The sequence below is a fragment of the Etheostoma cragini genome, chromosome 8, assembly GCF_013103735.1.
Source record: "Etheostoma cragini isolate CJK2018 chromosome 8, CSU_Ecrag_1.0, whole genome shotgun sequence".
Taxonomy (NCBI): Eukaryota; Metazoa; Chordata; class Actinopteri; order Perciformes; family Percidae; genus Etheostoma; species Etheostoma cragini.
This window is the reverse complement of record NC_048414.1, coordinates 26,687,505-26,694,264: the sequence shown is the minus strand read 5'-3', so window position 1 is coordinate 26,694,264 and position 6,760 is coordinate 26,687,505. Positions and strand designations below refer to the sequence as shown.

The 6,760-nt window shown below is 42.4% G+C and overlaps 1 protein-coding gene and 1 long non-coding RNA gene across 4 annotated transcripts in view; one reads left to right on the top strand and one right to left on the bottom strand.

Annotated features, from left to right (window-relative positions):
- The window catches only part of mob2a (MOB kinase activator 2a), a 71,116-nt gene that overhangs the window by 43,175 nt on the left and 21,181 nt on the right, over nt 1-6,760 (top strand). The window lies entirely within an intron of this gene.
- Nucleotides 1-6,760, bottom strand: part of LOC117949307 — a 23,358-nt gene that overhangs the window by 15,948 nt on the left and 650 nt on the right. Inside the window, exon 2 of the long non-coding RNA XR_004657668.1 lies at nt 6,610-6,618. This is a non-coding gene — a long non-coding RNA (uncharacterized LOC117949307). The remainder of the gene's footprint in view (nt 1-6,609; nt 6,619-6,760) is intronic.

The window sequence follows — 6,760 nt, the reverse complement described above, 5'->3', positions numbered from 1 at the left end:
TCGCTCACACACAAACACACACACACCTAGTGCAAATATGGGAGCTACCCTAATCCTTTTCCCGCCACCACCTCTTCACTTCCTACATCTATCCATGTGGCTAAGGCCAGTCTTTCTCGTCCATCCAGCCCCCTCCACCGTACTCTCTACTGCTCACACAAACACACAGAGTTCCCCTTGTGCTCCTGAGCAAACAGTATGTTTGACCACAGCTCCCTTTCAGCCTCTTCTTTACGTCACAATCTCCCGTCTTCTTGGCTTCGTCACCTCTGCCTGCTCGGTGGTTTCACAGTATAATCGCTGTACTGTTGCTTTATGTATATTTTAATGTTTCACACTTTGCATCCTCTTATGTTCTATGTCTTACTTAGCCACGCCAGCAGTGGAAAGTAACTCAATACGTTTTACAGTCTTCTCTAACGTCAGCGTAGTGCTGCCTCTGTTTCAAGTGTCACAAGCCACACACACACACACACACACACAGAGCATCCACACCCTTATTATAAAACCTGGAATCGAAAAGTGGAATGAATACTACGTCTAGCTGGGAGGTTGTGTTAGTTACAATTTCTGCAGTGAGACCTTTTCAAAGGTGATGTACGTGACTTTCTTCCTACTCAAATGCAACAAAGAAGTGTTTTCTCTTTAGTCTGGTTGCTGCTGTGCACACCTACATTTTGTGTGTGTGTGTGTGTGTGTGCGTGTGAGATCTTATTTAACTACATTAGTGGGGTCCAAACCCAGGAATATGGTATACTTGTGGGGTCCAGACAGCTTTGTGATGGCCAAAATGCTGGACCCCACAACTTTTAAAAGGCTGACTGAGGGTTAAGACTTGGTTGAAGGATTAGTGTTAGAATAAAGTTACAGTTAGGGTAAGGGTTAAGGTTAGGCATTTAGTTGTGATGGTTAAGGTTAGGGTAAGGGGCCAGGGAATGCTTTATGTCAGTGATAGGTCCCCACAAAGATAGTGAGACGCAGTGTGTGTGTGTGTGTGTGTGTGTGTGTGTGTGTGTGTGTGAAGGAAGGAATGTTTCCTTCTCACAGGCCCAGCACTACAGCCAGCCAGTCCCCCCCACCCCCCACTGTTGTTACATTGGAGCTGTAATCTGTTAGTGATGTTTTGGTTTGGTTCAGAAATGTTCTGGATTTTATCTGCATTTAGAAGATCAGCGTGTGTGTGTATGTGTGTCCGTCCTAACCTCAGTGCCAAGGTTATGTTTTTCCCAGGAGAAGCTACATTATTTTACTTTTTTGAGGATTATTGGAGTTCTGGGAAGATGTGTAACCTTTTCTGTTTCCTCCGGCAATGCACGAGGCATAGCGCATGCTCACTCCTACACTGAGTATAAGTATTATAATAACTCCGATATGATGAGAGCCATCAGTTTGAACACACCGCATTGATGAGAAGTCTTTTAAACCCCTGACACACCAACCCGAAGGCTGACTCTTGGCAAAAAAGGCTGTTGGACAGATCAGTCTCCCCAGGCTGGTCAAAAAAGTGCCTCGGGACACACCAAAGCAACGAGAACTAACAATTCTCCATAACAGCATGCAGCGCTAATCTGTATAAAATGAAAATCTGAAGCTGATTGGATGAACACGTCACGTGGGTCTGGTTTCTTCGGAAATTCAAAGCCGGACCGTCGTGACGGCTTGTTCAGAATACGATCTCATATTTTACTAAATCTGTTCTCCAAAACGTGTTTCTTTAACCATTTTAAGCAAGAAGTCCATGTCCATGCAGTTGCTGAATCTGTCTCCATTTTAGATCCACAAAGGTCAGTTTAAAAGATTTTCATCCGATTTTGAGAGACTCTATACACGCTCTTACCACTCGTTTCCGGGTTAGGACAAAAAAAAAAAGTAATGTAATCTAATGCTAGGGAAATCTATTCATTTTGTAAGTTGTTTCTGTAATTAAAAAAAAAAATATATATATATATATATATATATATATATATATATTCTGATATATCGCCCTATATATATATATATATATATATATATATATATATATATATGCCGATATATCAGAATATCGGATTTTTAAATAACCAAATATTCGTATCAGTCTTGATCTTTATCGGTCGGGCTCTAATTGCCATTCCCCTTTTACCTTCAGGCCTGGGGACAAAGTGACATCCCGGCTGTGCTATATGAACACCTGTGATGCAGCATCATGTCACAGGTTGTTCCACGGGTCAGCCACCTCACATGTCTCTCTTCCACCTCGGCCGTCACACCTTAGCTGACCTTGCACCCAAGAATCGCGGCTCAGAGGTACCAGCCTGGTGTTTGGGTGTACATGTGTTCGCTTGAGAGACAGGTGGTTGGCTACCCAGGTGGCAATTATGGGAAGGCTCGAGACTCTCCCCTGCCAAGGAATGTAGGGAGGAGTGCAGCGAGCGGCCAGGGCATGCCCCGACAACCTCCCACACTAAGCCAAACTCTTTCACTGCTCTCATTCTAACTTTTGTCTTTCACTGTCCTTTTCCCGGTCTGTTTTTCAATTCCCCGCTCCTCTGTTGCCTATTCCAACCCCTCTTGCCCAACAAATCTTAACTGCTCCCCCTTTTCTCACTTCCTTCCGCCTTGTTCTTTTGCCTTCTTCCATTTCATCCTTGTCTGCTCTTCATGTTCCATTCTGGCCCATTCCTGCTCATATGATGGTGATCAATCTAAGCAGTATCCATGGAGACATGAACATTGTGAACATCTGGACATGAGTCTGGTATTTCTCATCTCCTGTCTTCCATCTTGCCAAAGCCCTCTCTTCCTTCAGTCATAAACCTGTCAGAACACGGCCTTTTGTCTTTTAAGCATACTTTTAAATACTTTTTTAGTTTTTTTGTTTGTATAGTCAGAAATGAACAGATACAAACAATATACTGAGACATGGAATCCGTCTCAGAGCCTAAAAAACACAGAAAGGAAAGCTGGGAGGGAGTGAGACAAAACAACACATGTAGAAACAGACACAGACACAAACATAGACAGACACAAGAAAAGGGACCAATCACATGCGCAGGTTGAGGTAAAGGCTGTAGCACAGGGCTACAGCCCGGACCTAAAGGAGCCAGCGATGCTGCGCCAAGTGTCCAGGGTCCTTACCGGCGCTCCATGGGTGCGCACCATTGACAGTTCCATGTACATGACATCCAAGAAGGAAAGAGTCCATGCACGGAGGTCATGAGGCGGCTTCCAAAGGGTTGCAATCTTTCTCTTAGCCGCTGTAACTCCATTAAACGGCTTGTTTTTGAAATCACATCAGTGTCAGAAAATACGCTGAAACAGTTTCCCAAATCAATTCCAAAGCCTGACTAATATCCCTTTGTGCCATTGCTGCTGTTAAATGGAGCGTGAAGTTGAACCCTAATGTTTGCTCATAAGGTGCACACACCTAGCTCAACAAGAAGAGCCAGGTCAAACTAGACATTTTAGATCTCCTGCTCTCAATCTCCTTTAGCACACTCTTCATGTTGCTCTTCCTCCTCAGCTCTTCTCTGCTCCCCTTTGATTAGCCAGGCTGTGTATGCAGAGAGCGATGGCATGTCTTTGCATGCAGCCCTTCTACAGGAATGTAGAGCAAAGGAGAGATGAAGCACATGCAAAGACAGAAATACGACTTCAAGACATTTAAGGTGGAAAGGAAAAGGATAGGTCAAAGAGGAACTAATGATGTCCCAATCCACCTTTTTTAAGGCTTGATAGATTTATATAATGTCTATATGGCAATATAACAGCGGGCGGAGAAGTAAACTACTACAAATCCCATTCTGAGGCTGCAGCAATATGTCATTAACAGAATTATGATTTATAATCATTTCATTCTTTTTAAATGGCTCTCACTGGTTTGTGTCCAGGGAACACTACAAAAACGTTTCAAAACGAGGCTTTTCAGACTGCCCTGCATTTGCAAAAAATTATAATGCAACACAAAAAATCAGCTAGGACGGGAAAGCATGTCCGCAATGGGTAGTGTTAGTGATATAAGGACAGATAAGGTCTCTACATAACAGACAATAAGACAGTAGTGATAGTAGCATTGGGTCTTTATGCACAGTGTGTTTGACACGAGCGGCCTGCAGAGAAGAGGCGTCCGCACCTCCATAAAGTCATGTTGAGAAAAAAAAATAAATTCAGGTCATAAAGTACAGAGGTAGACTCTTGCTTGCCAAGTTTGATGCTGAGTATTTTCGCTGAGGCTTTGTCTACACATGCACCGGGATACACTCAGACACATGATACTGTACAGGCTATTTCATGCAGCGCACACAGTCAGGTAGGGACCTAGTTTGGTTGACTTGCCTCTTCTAAAATCAGTTTTTCCATTTTTTAGAAGAAGATGGCAGGCAGATAATGTATTTTAACGATTTTTGTGTTTGTTTTTGTTAAGTGTGGCAGCAGAAACTACTCTTTTGTCTAATTGAGGAGGCTAGTATTGCTGGTTAGGTCGCCGGGTTCAGCATAGAGCCCGACCGATATCTCGGCAGGCCGATATTATCGAACTGTGGGTATCTGCATTTATAATTGCAGATTTTTAAAAAAGTATATTTTTTCTATATTTAAAAAAATAAAATAAAAATGGACAGTCAACCATGTTATCAGTGTTGGTGTTGCATAGTTTGTCCACCAGAGGGCGCTCTACATATTGTTTATCAGAACTTTAATATATTTCTGTTGTGACAAAACAAATTATTTTATTTTAGTGAAATCTCATTTAACTACAAATAACTAATATTAGGGAATTTTGTTTTAAATATATACTGGATTTTTAAATAACCAAATATTCAATATCGGCTTTAAAATCCTTTATCTGTCTGGCTCTAGTTCAGTGTGCAAAGTGTCTCCTGGCCCTGCTGACCTTTTATCCGGGCCTATAGAAAAGCCCCATGCACTAAAGGCCTTCGGTGAGGACTGTTGTCACTGGCTAAGACCTTACCTAAACATACTCCACCACTCCCACACACCCGGAACGCAACGCCAACTGAAGGTCTGAGTAACTTGGAACTGCTCTGATTTTGACTTATTCATTTTTAGTTCAACGCGATTGGCCGCCTGATCCGTTTGTCACTTTGAACCCCGGCTATAATTGGCTGAAGACCTGCTCGGGTAGTGCGGAAGGACTGAGCTGTTGCCAGGCCCCGAGGCGCATCTGCTGTGGTTGTGACTCATCTGCAGCTGGCCTGGATTCAGTGTTTTCTTTGTCTCAAATAGGTGGAATGTCCGCTGCCTTTCAGACCCAACCTGTTGGGCCAGCCATCCACCTCTCTTAAAAACGCTGCAGGCCAACACACTTTTCAACAGCCTTTAATAAGCTTTTTTGCCGGCTTTGTTGTAGTTGTAACACTCCACGGTCTCTTTCTTATATCAGTAGATGGCAAAATGTTGCAGCAGTTTTGTTCTTAAGTATCTTACATAAAAGCATAACATATTTCTTTCAACACAGTTCTACACACCTTGATGCAGTGGGCCCGCGTTTGACTCGGACATGTCATTCCCCCTCTTCCTCTCCTTTCATTTATTAAGCTGTCCTGTAAAAAAGGGCCCTAAAATGCCCCCCAAAAAATCTTTAAAGTATATTATCGCTGCCTTACCTGTGCGTTTTTTAATGGAAATATTATGTGAACTGCATTACTTTAATGTTTGTCCACCTCAGTCTCTATTTTCCTTGTGTTATCTGTTGGTCTAAGTAGATATCACTGTAGTTATTGTGCAAATAGTAATTTACTCTCTCAACACCTCCATCAGTCACGAGACTAGTGACGTCGCACTGTTTCCATAAACTGCCTTTAGCACCCCCCACCCCTGCACCCCCCCCGCTTTTTAACGAGTGATGAGTTATTTGATAAACATAAACATTTACCTTCTGTCTGTATCTCCAGGTTGGTTATCTTTTGAAAAGGGTAGCACGTTTGGATACTAGGCTAAAGGTGTTCAGTTTTTAGGCATAAATGGTGTTGCATGTTCATCTAATCTGCAAAAATGTTGTTTATATTTACCTAACTTCTTTTTTGTCAACAAGATCTTTCATTTCTAATGTTAACGTTTTTAAGTATCCCACAAAGAAGTGAGTACATTATCAGAATGAGGCTGTTTAATCTGGTATCCGTGCCACCAGTGCACCCTGTAAAAGTACCAGTAAACATCTGGTTTGCTAAAAGCAGGTAGCAGATGAGTGATGCCATGTCTTGGCTGCATAAGAGAAAGGAACGTGACTGTGACGCTGTGAGCAGGAAAGAGGGAGTAAACCTCTGTCCTCCAGACGATGGTATGCGGCCAGTGGTTTCCATCCACGTCAGACGTTATGTAAGAAGGTCCACATATGCAGCTCAATGGCTGTCTCTATCTGCTCTGCTCGCATAGCATGACGAACTACAGGTCTGAGTACGTATTACCTGTTTGACTGAAGAATAGGTCACTTTAATTTAAAAAAAAAACACCTGCTCCACCTCTTTCATGCCTGAACTCTGCATTGAATGAAGAGGTCCAGGCCAAGCCCCAGTGATCTTGAATGGATGTCTTCTATTTTCAGTAACTACGCAGATCCAATAGTTAGAAACAAATGAATGGAAAGTTCCTTGAACACAGGATTTCCATTACAGCAACACACTGCTTTTTCTTGGGTGGTCACAAGTAGCACATGTGTACTTCATGTATCAACTATAACGACTACTTTAAACTAGTTTACAAGATTACCAAGCAGATTTGAACAGTTTCCAGCTTTTTTTGTATTTTATTTTTTTATCATATA